The 13,303-nt window shown below is 43.4% G+C and overlaps 1 protein-coding gene across 3 annotated transcripts in view; it reads right to left on the bottom strand.

Annotated features, from left to right (window-relative positions):
* Positions 1-12,836, bottom strand: part of ndrg3a (ndrg family member 3a) — a 45,704-nt gene extending 32,868 nt beyond the window's left edge. Inside the window, exon 1 of one of the 3 annotated variants that reach the window (XM_041980502.1) lies at positions 12,661-12,836. The gene's annotated coding sequence lies outside the window, so the exon portion shown is untranslated. The remainder of the gene's footprint in view (positions 1-12,660) is intronic. The other 2 variants (XM_041980504.1, XM_041980503.1) reach the window with 2 other exon arrangements.
* Between the last annotated feature and the right edge of the window lie 467 nt (positions 12,837-13,303).

Raw genomic sequence — 13,303 nt, 5'->3', positions numbered from 1 at the left:
TAACTTTTAAACGCATGCAACGTGCATCCAACCATCCCATAAATACAGTTACCAATGTGCAAGAACCTGGTGGTAGATCAGTAATCTAGTGCAGCGCATGGACCCATGTTGGTCATCAAATTGTCTTTTTTTCATCTCAGACGTCTCACTAAGGTTAAATCCTTCCTTTCTAGGCGTGACTTGGAATCAGTAATCCACGCTTTTATAACCTCTCGGTTGGATTACTGCAAATCTCTTTCAACAGGAATTAGCTGGGCCCTCTGTTTCGCCTTCAATTAGAGCAAAATGTGGCAGAGAGATTTTAAACAGGTACACGGAAACGAGAGCTCATCACTCTGGTGTTGGACTCATTTAACGGGCTTCCTGTTTATTTTAGGGTACATTTCAAAGTTCTTGTTTTTGTTTTTAAGTCTCTTCATGGCCTTGCACCTGCATATTTGTCCAGCCTGCTGCACCAGATGTTGCTGCTGATGGAGCTTTTTCTGTTATAGCCCAAACGCTCAGGAACCAGCTTCTTCTGCACATTAGATAAACTCCCAGAGTTGATGCTTTTAAAGCAAAGTGTGTTTGAAAACACAGTTTTATTCTTTGGCTTTTAACCCTGTGTAAGATTGACATAGCTTTTATCGTCTATTCAGATTGTATCATATCCTCTGTTTTTAGTGTTTACATGGTTTATAATTGTGGCTTAAGTGTTATCTCTGTCCTGTTTGACCTGTTGTGCAGCACGTTGTTTTTAAAGTGCTATTTAAATAAAAATGGTATGGTCTGTACTCAGTTTGTCCAAGTATTGTTCCTTTGTATTAAGACTAAATTTCTCTTGGCAAGGTCTCTGTTCCCTGAACTTTTCTGTCTCCATCTCTTACCTCCATCAAATCTGATCATTTTGTCCATTTTTGCTGACCGTGTCCTCACAGTAGCAGCCACATGTAGTAGAGGGCGTACCCCAGTCCCAGCATGCAACAGTGTCAACCTTACGCAAGACAGTTAGGTCAGATTGCTTCTGTTAATTTAACTGATTATCTGTTTCTGTTAATGAGACGTTTAGAGGACATCCGCTGGACATAAACCACATTACACCCCCCTCAAATGGAAACTTGATTAATGAAATGTACCTATGCATCTTATCAATAAGGAAATTCAACACTGACCAGCCCTCAGTTGAACATGTGTGTGTGTGTGTGTGTGAGTGAGAGAGAGAGAGAGAGAGAGGAAAAGCATGGTTCATCAGCAGAGATACTAACTGCCACGTAGCAGCCACTGCACTGGTCAACCTGCCAGAAAGTGAGCTCGGCTCTACTCACCCACTAGCTGAGCTCTATTTGGGGACAACCCCTGATGCATAAAAACATAAATTCATGTAAACAGACACATGACCTCCATAGACAACTGGGTCTATATGTAGACCCACATAACACATGCATACATACCTGTAATCATGTAGAGCCACTGAGTGCAACACCCTTTCATTACTCTGAGAGCTTTGAAAGAATTACATTATTCCTTGAGGGGCCACTTTATCTACTGATGGTCTTATGAGATTAAATATCAGCATCTGGCTGTATAGAACTGCACATCTATTGGCTTGATCAGCAGGCATCACCTCCAACAAAGATGCACAGAGGGATACAAAGTCTCAGGGGAGCCAATTACAGCCAAATGGTTGCGGTTTGTCAAATTATTTGTCATAATTTCCAGTGGTGGGCTTAATTTACTGGAGTATTACAGACCAAGGGACCAACATAGTGATGTTTAAGACCAGCAAACTGAAAGCTCAATACAGCCATGACTCCTGCGACAGAGTGGGTGTGATTTGAGGACGAGAAGCTGGGATGTGAGTCAGCTCTCCCGTGACCTCCCTTCCTCGGCGCATTCAGCTACGCAACCTCACTATGTTACCAGGGAATCTATTTTGGTAATCTTCATGCATTAATAAAAAGCACAACCATGCAGTGAGTTGAATATCAATTTTTTCTGAGTCCTACTGGTCAGTGTGTTTTCACCTTTTTGAGGTGGTTCCCTAAGACTGCTGTGTTTTTTAATGTTTTATATAACCTTTGGTTGAAACAAGAGTTACTAAGATATCAACTATAGTGAAATGGTCCGATTTTGAAACAGTAATGAGACAACTAACACTTATTTTTGGCATTACATACTCAATTCAAGTGGTGGAGATGACTCATGTTGGTTTATTTCCACAAATTCCACAAAAAATTGCTCTACAAAGTTAAAGCATTAATTCTCAGGTTTTACTGTCATGACATTGAGAAAACATGATCTAGTCCTTTAAGCTCTTAAAATTAGTCAAATACGACCTCAGAGGGACAAAAACACACAACAAATTTCACTTGTGCTGTTATGTATTTAATAAAAACAAAGCCATAATTCAAAAGCACCCAGATAGCAAAATGTGTTTAAGTTTGGCCCAAATGTGGCCTTGACTTACGACGTTGACTAAATGTGAGTGTGGCTGCCAGCCAAATGACAACCACATGTGGCCCACAAAATACTTGCCAGAGCCATAACTGAGCCTTACATGTCAAAAGAAGCACGGATTCGACTGCAACATGTCTGCTATCTGGGCAGTGTGTGGCAAAACTAAGTACACACTTAAGACTTAAAAGGTTGCAGCCAGGTGCTGCTGATTGTAATTAACGGATCACCAGTACATGAAAGCACCACTAATAAAAGGTTTTATGGTTTACTGGTCTGGAACATCCAGGTGTGTGTTAAAAAACCACTGCTGAAATTTGGTAGATTTTCTCAGTGTGGCGCCCCCTAACGACGGCTAATCCGCCATCGTCTTCGTCCCGTCTCTCCTCTGAGATCTTCCCTAACGATGGCTAATCCGCCATCGTCTTCGTCCCGTCTCTCCTCTGAGATCTCCCCTAACGACGGCTAATCCGCCATCGTCTTCGTCCTGTCTCTCCTCTGAGATCTTCCCTAACGACGGCTAATCCGCCATCGTCTTCGTCCCGTCTCTTCTCTGAGATCTCCCCTAACGACGGCTAATCCGGCATCGTCTTCGTCCCGTCTCTTCTCTGAGATCTCCCATAAAGTAAATAAAGCCGCCATAAAGTAAATTCCCACAACTGGCACTCCGTTAAATGATTACTACAGCTACAAAATTTTGTAGGCTAAACACTGATTATAGTTATAAACAGCTACATGATGAACACCTCGATAAATTAATAAATACTTAATGGAGGTTTTACACAGAGGAGGGGAGTTGTAGGAGGATCAACAAACCTCAATAAAATGAGGCACATCATTGCTACTAAAGAGGGGTGCTGAGAAACATACATGAGGCTTGATAAATGTGCTGTAATAGGCACGAGGAAGGTAGGAGCTCAGCTGAATGTGTTTCTCCTCTTTCTCTCTGACTATAAATAAGGCTGAATGGCCGGTCCTGGCAGCCCAGCACTCAGAGCTGCTAATAGAGTACCTGTCCTTCCTCTGCTACGCTAAGCTAGCTGTGGCTCTGTCTGGATTTCCTCTGTCATGCTCACCAGTGCAGAGAGCACAGTGAAAGACAAAGTGTCCGAGAGATTGTGTGGGTGTGTGTTTATTCTGGGTCTGAGCCGGTGGATGTGAGGAGTTTCCAGAGCAGCGGCATCCTGCTGGAGGCTCAGCGGGATCTGCAGACCGCGGTCAGAGAAGGGCAGCTGTGGAGGCAGGAGTGAGGCCATCTGTGTAGCCTGCTCAGAGTGACTCAGAGAGAAACATGTAGATATGTGAACCCATAGAAAGAGCCGTGTGGAAACCTGAGATATGCTTCAATAAAACATGGCCAGAACACAAACACTTGCAAGTCCAGTGACAGTAAAGACGTCTGGCTCTGAGTACTGTGGCGAAGGGCTTTGAATCAGAACATATCTCAGCATGTTTCAGTGTATGTATGAGTGCTAAGAGGCCAGTTTCCTCACAACAAAACAGCCTCTGCTAAAAGAGTTATCCATGTGGTCAACTTGGCTGTCACAATGACTGATCACTGACAATTCAATCTCCCACAGAAACACAGAGGTGGCTCCTTCTGCGCCTCCTTTTGCAAATACTGGCTGTGGAGGTCGACGGTGTCCTTGGCAACCACTCAGAGCGAGTCCCCCCACCCCTCCATAACCACGCACAGCTCAGCTGGTGGCGTCTCTGAAACCAAATGACCTTCTACCCATCATTTACATAAAGTCATTTTCTTTTCATCATTATTGGAACGCCTTTCCAATACAGCTTTCAACTTTCACTGCAGGAAAAATGCATGAAAAGACTCATCCAGGTGTCATTCCAGAAACACATCAACTGTACACACAAGCGTAAAGTCACGACACACACTGACATACAAACACTCATTCCTCAGAAAGTGAGATTCAAGTCATCAGGTATCTGAGTATCATCCCTGTATCTGCCTCCAGCAGAAGTACGCAGCCTGAGGAATGAGGATCAAACCCACAGGGCGATAACAACCGTTAAAGCACTTAACTTTCCTGGGTGATCCCCAGACTATCAAGCTACAGATGAAATCGGTCAAGAGGGACGCAGTGACTGAGGCTGCTGAGTTTAGGTCCTGTTTACACGTTTCCATGCAATTACACGACAGCGGATCGAAAACTACCTCCATGCGGACTGAAAATCCAAACAGGACTGAAACGATGTAGTGTGCATGCCAGGCCTGTAGGGGGCGATGAAACTTTGCAACAACACGGCCAACGTGTCCTCGACATCCTCATCATTAAGATAATTTCAGGGATCTCCAGATCATCAGATTCATGCCATCGGGTGGACACGGCGAGCCATAATTGGTGTTTACATATTTTTCAGACTTTCTGTAGCTGGTCTTTTAATTATTGTTGTCTTAACTGTGTTTGTTGGTGATAGAAATGGTTTTGCTGAGCTGGTAGCTGAGATTCTGGACTTTCTGTGGATACCACACATGTTTATAGTTACATCTACAGACCTGACGCTACACCCGGAAACGAGATGTTAACCCCTTAACTCCCGGTAGCGGAGGCTGCAGGTGCAGAGGTGAAGCTAAACAGTCAAGCTAAGAATGAAAGTTTAGAGAATTTATATCCAGAAATGTGGATAATGAAGCAGTGAAGGTGCATGGATGGAAGTTATTGTGCATATTGTGAATATTTCTCTCTCCTCACCATCTAGAAGCTGTGAGATTCTCATCCTGCTGTTAATGCAAAGACATAAATCTCTTAACGCATAAACAACAAAGTTAGTACTCATGCCATATTAAAAATCCAGATTTAATATGCAGGAGCTTTGTTCCACTGGTTTGTTCCAGTGGTGAACTGAATTCTCCGTTCTCAGTGTGAACAGGAGTCAGCTCTGTTCTTGTTTGCATCAGTGACTGGAAGGATTTAGAAAATGCTCTGCTTTGTTATTGTTTGGTGTTTTTGAGCCCATTTCTCTCTCTCTCTAAATATGTGTTCTATTATGCAGACAAAGAAAATCACATTTCAACCTGCAGACAAATTAAATGCCAACAGAAAATAGTTTATGTGATGGAATTTGTGCAGTTCTGAAAATGTACATGCAGTTGCACGAAATATATGATCCTACATGTACAAGAGACATCTTGGGGGAACCAGAGGTCCAGTCTGGCTTGCATCCAGAATTCTGGCTCAACAAGTTTAGCACCTGTGCTCTTCCTCTGCTTGTCTGCACCTGCTGCAGCTACCGCTGATGCTGATAAAGAAAATGGAGACAGACTCAGCCCTCCCTCCGGCAGGGGTGGGAGACCCCGCAGATAAATGTGTGGACATGAAGACAGGCTGAGCTAAAACCTGTCTCAGATGCCATGCCATTTGTTTCTATATCATCAGGACACTTATCATCTATTCCATCACTGCAATAAAGAAAGATATGATGCAGATTTACTGTTCAGCTTGGGTCAACAGATATTCTGGAAGAACGCATCAAGAACAGACGCATCAGCTGGATGAAAAGTAGGCGCTAAAACGTTCTACTTGGTAGAGCTTCAACTACAGAAGCAGTCGAGTTATAAAGACAACAGCGCTGCAGAGTGAGAGAGGAAAGGCTGACAAAAAGACACAATTTCTTTTCCTAACAAAGGTACCAGAGAAATTTAGACAGTTTATTAATGGTAACATCCTCAGTCGATGTTACAGGACACCAGGCGGAACGGCTCGGCTAAAACTGAGATGTGATTGATGTTGGTTTGTCTCAATGAATCTGCAACAACTGTATGAGTGTGATCTGATTAACGGTTTGTGGGTCAGCCCAGCCATATGTCTGCAAGGTATAACCCCCAAAAACCCTTAATGAAGTGGTTGCAGCAGGCTGTGGCGCCGACTGACCATGCCAACAGGATTGTGAGACAGTGGAAAGCAGCCAGACCAGAACTGATGTCTAATTTAGCAGGAAATGAGAAAACTACATTCAGACTCTCCGGATGACAGGATTCATTCCTGTAAACTCGGAGCCCTTATGGAGTAAAAACAACTTACAGATAAGAAGCATTTTCAGTGATGACATGAAGTCATGTAGAAGTCTTCATCAGTTCACCTGAGCTTAAAGACCCAGAACACATACAGGTTTCTGATCATAGTTTATATGGACACACAGGTGCAGGTTGGATCCAAAGAGACCAGGATGGGCCTGGTTATTACCTGTTCTATTAGAAAGTTTGGATTATTTTTTTCATCCTAGAAGCAATAAACAGATTGAATCATATGATTCATGGCCAACATTTTATTACTCAAAATGTAAATTAATAATGGATGTGTTGATTTTCTACGTGACCAGTGCTCAGTGACAAAAACACCATTTTTCTTACCGGTTAAGTGGGCATCGGACCCAGTCCATTAGACACTACGGATGTCATGTTTACAGGTTTTCTTGGTACATTACTGTCAGAAAATAATCAGGATTTTATGATCATCACAATTATTATTATTCATTCATTATCTTGACCGCTTGTTCCATTACGGGTCGCGGGTGAGCTGGAGCCTATCCCAGCATTTTAACAGGTGAGAGGCAGGTACACCTGGACAGGTCACCAGTCTGTCGCAGGGCCAACACAGATAGACAAACAACCATTCACACACACACTCTCTCCTAGGGAGAATTTAGAATAACTAATTAACCTATCCTATCATGCATGTCTTTGGACGGTGAGAGGAAGCCGGAGAACCCGGAGAGAACCCACGCATACACGGGGAGAACATGCAAACTCCACACAGAAAGGCCACGCCCCCCAGGTTCAAACCTCCCCCAGCCAAGATTCGAACCGGCGACCTTCTTGCTGTGAGGCTGCGGTGCTAACCACCACACCACCGTGCGCAATTATTATGTTAATTAATTTCCCAACATGGTAAATGTGTGAAATCACATGAACACAAGGTCTTTTAGTTTTAATTATTGCTCTCAAAATGAACACGTTAAAGCCAAATATCTGGTAAAAATAGAAAATTAACAGCCTCCTACCAACTTTTGATCAATTAACCAGATCAGTGTTTTATATTCCAGCGTGAATAGTCAGTTATGTAAAGTGTAGCTCCCCCCTCTACTTTTTGCATAACTGCTGAATTTAAAAAAAAGCTTAAAACTGCAGGGTATGGGTGTGCGGTGTGAGGTGTGGGGGGATCAGGGGGCGGAGAGTGGGCGGGGCAGGATACACAGATAGAAATGATTGACAGACAGCAGCTCAGCTCACTGGCAAGATGCAAAGCGAGATTCACAAAGCAGCTACGCCACACAGCGTCTTTGAGGTGGAAGACTTTCCCTCCTGAATCTCCTCAGCTCCACATGAACCAGGTGGTCCTGCAGCGTATCAGTGTGAGCCGTTAGCTGTTAGCTGCCTGTCAGCAGCTCCAGCAGCTCTGGAAAGCGGCAGGAAGAGCTGCAGGAAGTTGCTGCTGCTACGATTTGAGCTGCTGTCTGTCGACAAATGAGGATCAGCAGGTAAAGAATAAAGTCCGTTGTTACTTTTACACCCTCAGAAGCACAAATCCGTCCCATCGTAGGAAGATTTCATCAGAAACTCTGTGGAAGAATAGCCGTTAGCATCTACATGCAGCCGTTAGCATCCACACGGATATGTTAGCATCTACATGCAGCCGTTAGCATCCACACGGAGCTGTTAGCATCTACATGCAGCCGTTAGCATCCACACGGAGCCGTTAGCATCTACATGCAGCCGTTAGCATCTACACGGAGATGTTAGCATCTACTTGTAGCCGTTAGCATCTACATGCAGCTGTTAGCATCCACACGGAGATGTTAGCATCTACATGCAGCCGTTAGCATCCACACGGAGCTGTTAGCATCTACATGCAGCCGTTAGCATCCACACGGAGCCGTTAGCATCTACATGCAGCCGTTAGCATCCACACGGAGATGTTAGCATCTACATGCAGCCGTTAGCATCCACACGGAGCTGTTAGCATCTACATGCAGCCGTTAGCATCCACACGGAGATGTTAGCATCTACATGCAGCCGTTAGCATCCACACGGAGCATCTAGGACAGAAAGAGTCCATTTGATTCACTGATGGATGAACACAGAGCATGAATGCACTGCAGAGTTTGGAGCGTCACGTCATTTCTTTAAACAATGCGTATAGGAACAACTATTTTTCGCAGCTTTGGCAGATGTTGGCTAATATCGTGATGAAGGTAAATATACTGTGCAGTCCTAGTTGCCACCGCAGTAATGGCGGTTCTGTACGACGGCGTAACACACAAAACAGACACCAGCAAAGCCAGAAACAAGTCAGCATCTTCTTCTGTTTTTCACTGGTACCAGTACTGAAAAAGGAAAAAATGAAACCACTCTGAAGTAAATTGTGGGTTTCCTACCACCAGATGACCCAGCTATTTTCCCTAGACAAGAATATAGGTTTAAAACTAAGAGACTATATGTATCCTGATCTTACAGATAGTTTTTAAGTTAATGTTATATCTTCATGCCACTGCACAACCTGGTGAAAGGTAGACACAAAGCTGCAGTTTATAGTCCCCTTAAATTGGATTTTATGAGTAAAAATACCTCTGAGTAACCTGGAAAACTTTATTCTTAGAATTCAAGTCACCTGAATGCAGTTGAGGAGAAAATGCGACTAAGTTATTTATAGTCATTGTTTTATTAAGATCAGAAACTGAAATGATTCTGTACGTCGGAGAGAAACCTGGAGCCGACAGGTCAGAGCTGATTTCTGTAAAGACCTCCAGGTCGGAGTAAACGTCCACGTCTGGCAGGCTGCATTCTGACCTGCAGAGCTGACAAGCCAACAGACAGCAGTGCTGCGGTGCAGGTGGGAAAACGGCAGACTGGCTGCCAGCACCGTGGCTTAATTACCGTCTCCATCTCTCCAGAGAGTCTTGCCTCCTGACATTCATCCCTGCCTCCGCCGCAAGAAATCCCCTCTACACAAGAGCATTTCTCTTTTCTTGTTCTCAATAATCCCTGTAAGGCATCAAGTGTGCACGGTAATTCAAGCTGACAGGCACCTTAATAGTGTCACTACTTAACGCAGACATTTTGAAATTATTTCACATCATTCTTTCAGCCTAAATGCAGACTGAAATGCTAAATGCTGCTTTTATTTACACTCGGCTAGTTAGGGAAGCTTTGTGCTGCAGTTATAAAAATAGGATTATAAAGCCAAAAACTGAAATCACAAGCGTCCAACACACTGACAGCCAAAAACAAAACAAGCAAAGTTCATCATGTGCAGACATGCAGGGTCAGTTCAGCGTAGAACTGGTGACTCGCAGAGTGCACATCTTCAGTTTGCACATCTTCAGTTTGCACATCTTCAGTTTGCACATCCCCAGTTTGCACATCTTCAGTTTGCACATCCCCAGTTTGCACATCCTCAGTTTGCACATCTTCAGTTTGCACATCCCCAGTTTGCACATCCTCAGTTTGCACATCCTCAGTTTGCACATCTTCAGTTTGCACATCCTCAGTTTGCACATCCTCAGTTTGCACATCTTCAGTTTGCACATCCTCAGTTTGCACATCTTCAGTTTGCACATCCTCAGTTTGCACATCTTCAGTTTGCACATCTTCAGTTTGCACATCCTCAGTTTGCACATCTTCAGTTTGCACATCCTCAGTTTGCACATCTTCAGTTTGCACATCTTCAGTTTGCACATCCTCAGTTTGCACATCTTCAGTTTGCACATCCTCAGTTTGCACATCTTCAGTTTGCACATCTTCAGTTTGCACATCCTCAGTTTGCACATCTTCAGTTTGCACATCCTCAGTTTGCACATCTTCAGTTTGCACATCCCCAGTTTGCACATCCTCAGTTTGCACATCTTCAGTTTGCACATCCTCAGTTTGCACATCTTCAGTTTGCACATCCCCAGTTTGCACATCCTCAGTTTGCACATCTTCAGTTTGCACATCTTCAGTTTGCACATCCTCAGTTTGCACATCTTCAGTTTGCACATCTTCAGTTTGCACATCCTCAGTTTGCACATCTTCAGTTTGCACATCCCCAGTTTGCACATCCTCAGTTTGCACATCCCCAGTTTGCACATCCTCAGTTTGCACATCTTCAGTTTGCACATCCTCAGTTTGCACATCTTCAGTTTGCACATCCCCAGTTTGCACATCTTCAGTTTGCACATCCTCAGTTTGCACATCCTCAGTTTGCACATCTTCAGTTTGCACATCTTCAGTTTGCACATCTTCAGTTTGCACATCCTCAGTTTGCACATCTTCAGTTTGCACATCCTCAGTTTGCACATCCTCAGTTTGCACATCTTCAGTTTGCACATCCTCAGTTTGCACATCTTCAGTTTGCACATCTTCAGTTTGCACATCCTCAGTTTGCACATCTTCAGTTTGCAGTGGGTCAAGTTCTGGATAATATTTTTGGTGAAAATGACGTTGTTATAAAAAATAAATGAAATATAATTTGGAGACGTGTTCTAATACGCCTCAGTAATTGTTAAGTTACACGACAACCATTTATTTATTTACTTGATTTTCTTGAGCTTCATTTTACCATTTTTTAAAATTAAAACTGAGGAGTAAACTGAAAAAAAAGCCCGTACCAAAAACATTCAAACCAACATTTACATGGATAAGGAAGCCTAACAACAGAACCAAGAGACGAGAGAAGATTTGGGCGATAGATAATTGCTTTTAGTGTATTTTACAGCTGATTTAAGACACGTGTCAAAACTGAACCATTAACATAAGAGCTGGTAACAGAAAGCTAACACAAGACGAAGCTTTATACGCACAGCTGTAATAAAGTGAACAAACTCATTCTAAATAAGTGACATTTCACTGGGTTTAGGGTCTGGTGTGGATTAATAAACAACTTCTGACCCCCCACATCAACAGCAGACATTCAAGGTAATAATCAACCAAAGGTTTTCAACAGAGCCGATAAACCTCAAACTTTTCTCAGTCTGGTTTCCCTCCCAAAAAACCTCAATCCCAGACCAACTTCCTGACGGCAGCGCTGGCTCATCTGTTATCTGCTGACATTTTGAGTCTGAAGCAGCAATGTTGTGACAACAAAAGTCCTGGTGGTTGCTTGTTGGGTAAGCGCCACTGAGCTCTGCTGACCATGTGATACTGTGGAGGGCATTATGGGAGATGGGACACCAGAATCAAGCAGGACCATCATGAAAATGAAAGAAAGTCCATTTAAACTATTACATACCTGAATTTTACTCAACACAAAGGTCACAATGACCTTCTGGTGGATAAAATTAGGATAAAAATCTTGTTTCTAAAAGTTCTCTGTCAACGCAACGTGGTTTTCTGACCCATTTTAAACCTGACACCCTCTCTCTGACAGGCTGAACACCTGTGTGACCTTCACGTGCTCACAGCTGACATTGTCGTCCATCATGAGGCGTGTAGATGGTTTGATACCTGGAACTGTGACTAACCTGGCTAATAATTATGGATAAAACAAGGCCAAGTCTGGACAAGGTTTTGGGAAAATGAGCTAAACAAAGAGCAACACTGACACTGAGAGATCCAAACAACCAACACACAGCTGACTTTTCTTCTTCTTTCTTTGTGGTGTCCAGTTCAAACTCAATGAAACACTAAAGAAATATTACTTGATTATTCTGGACATCGTGTGCATAATGTGAATATTTGTTTTTCTGGAAGAAAATGAGAATGGTACTTTCCTTACAGTGATGTAACGAGTTAAATGTGCTTTTAATCTTTGTAATAAACCTGAGTAGCTGTTAGCTAGTCGTATTTAGCCGGTTTACTTCGGTAAATTGCGATACAACGCGTCGTGACAGGCCTCGTTTCGCTATATCCTGCCTGGACCAGCTTACTGTTTAGTAACAGAAAACATTTACTTCAGTTAAAAACGAGGACAACAAGCTGCCGTTTGAACTCAGACGTTATGTCGCATCTCTGTTGAGAGGAGCAACGATTCATTCACATCTGCAGTTTTCTAACTGAACCCCTTCGCTCGCGCTCACTGAAGCCACCGGCGCTCCAGGTGTTTAACATGTGGCGTCCATTGGGAGTTTAATCCTTTTCTTGTTTCTTAAATAGCTACTGTCATTCACTTTAAAATTTCTGGGCAGCCACAAACAGGTTGGGAGATCCAGCGAGCAGAGAGGATCTCCTGTGGCATCGAGCACATCTGTAAGTGGGAAATGTTACGCCGTTGTCACGAACAAAAGACTTACCTCGTCGGTGAAGTAAATATCCGGTAAGTTTCAGTAAACTCTTCTCTGGGAAAAATAGCTGAATGTGAGTGGTAAAATGTATATATTTTAGTGTAAAATACACACCGCTCCTGCCAGCCGCTTCCTCTACGTCAGCCTGTGTATCTGTGTGACTCTGGGCGGAACTACACGCTGCGGCGGAGGGACAGCGGAAGAGCCAATGGGAGGAGTGATTCTGGGCGGAACTACACGCTGCAGCGGAGGAGCCAATGGGAAGAGGCGGTACAACCCAAAGATAGAAGGAGAGGACAGGAGGTGTCACTCTGCTCAGAAATAATCAAGACTGCTCTCAGAGGAAAGGATATTTCTTTTTTTGTACTCCACGAGTTTAAGATTTTGAATCACTTTAAATGAGAACTACACATGCCCAAAAGAGGAATTCTCATTAGGAAGTGGTACAAAAATATATCTTTTAAGAGTCGTTATATTTAGGCTTGGCATGCTTCCTGTTTAATGTGGGGAATATAGAATTTCCTGCTCTATGACCACTTAACCTGGTTTAACAACCTGATTACAAATCTCACCAAGCTTCTATTTGATTATGTAACCTCACAAATCGGACACGCCACACAGATTGCATCAGATGGCATGCAATCTCTGCTTT

Source organism: Melanotaenia boesemani, chromosome 3 (genome assembly GCF_017639745.1).
Source record: "Melanotaenia boesemani isolate fMelBoe1 chromosome 3, fMelBoe1.pri, whole genome shotgun sequence".
NCBI lineage: Eukaryota > Metazoa > Chordata > Actinopteri > Atheriniformes > Melanotaeniidae > Melanotaenia > Melanotaenia boesemani.
Note: the sequence above shows the minus strand (reverse complement) of the source record. Positions and strands in the feature narration are given on the sequence as shown.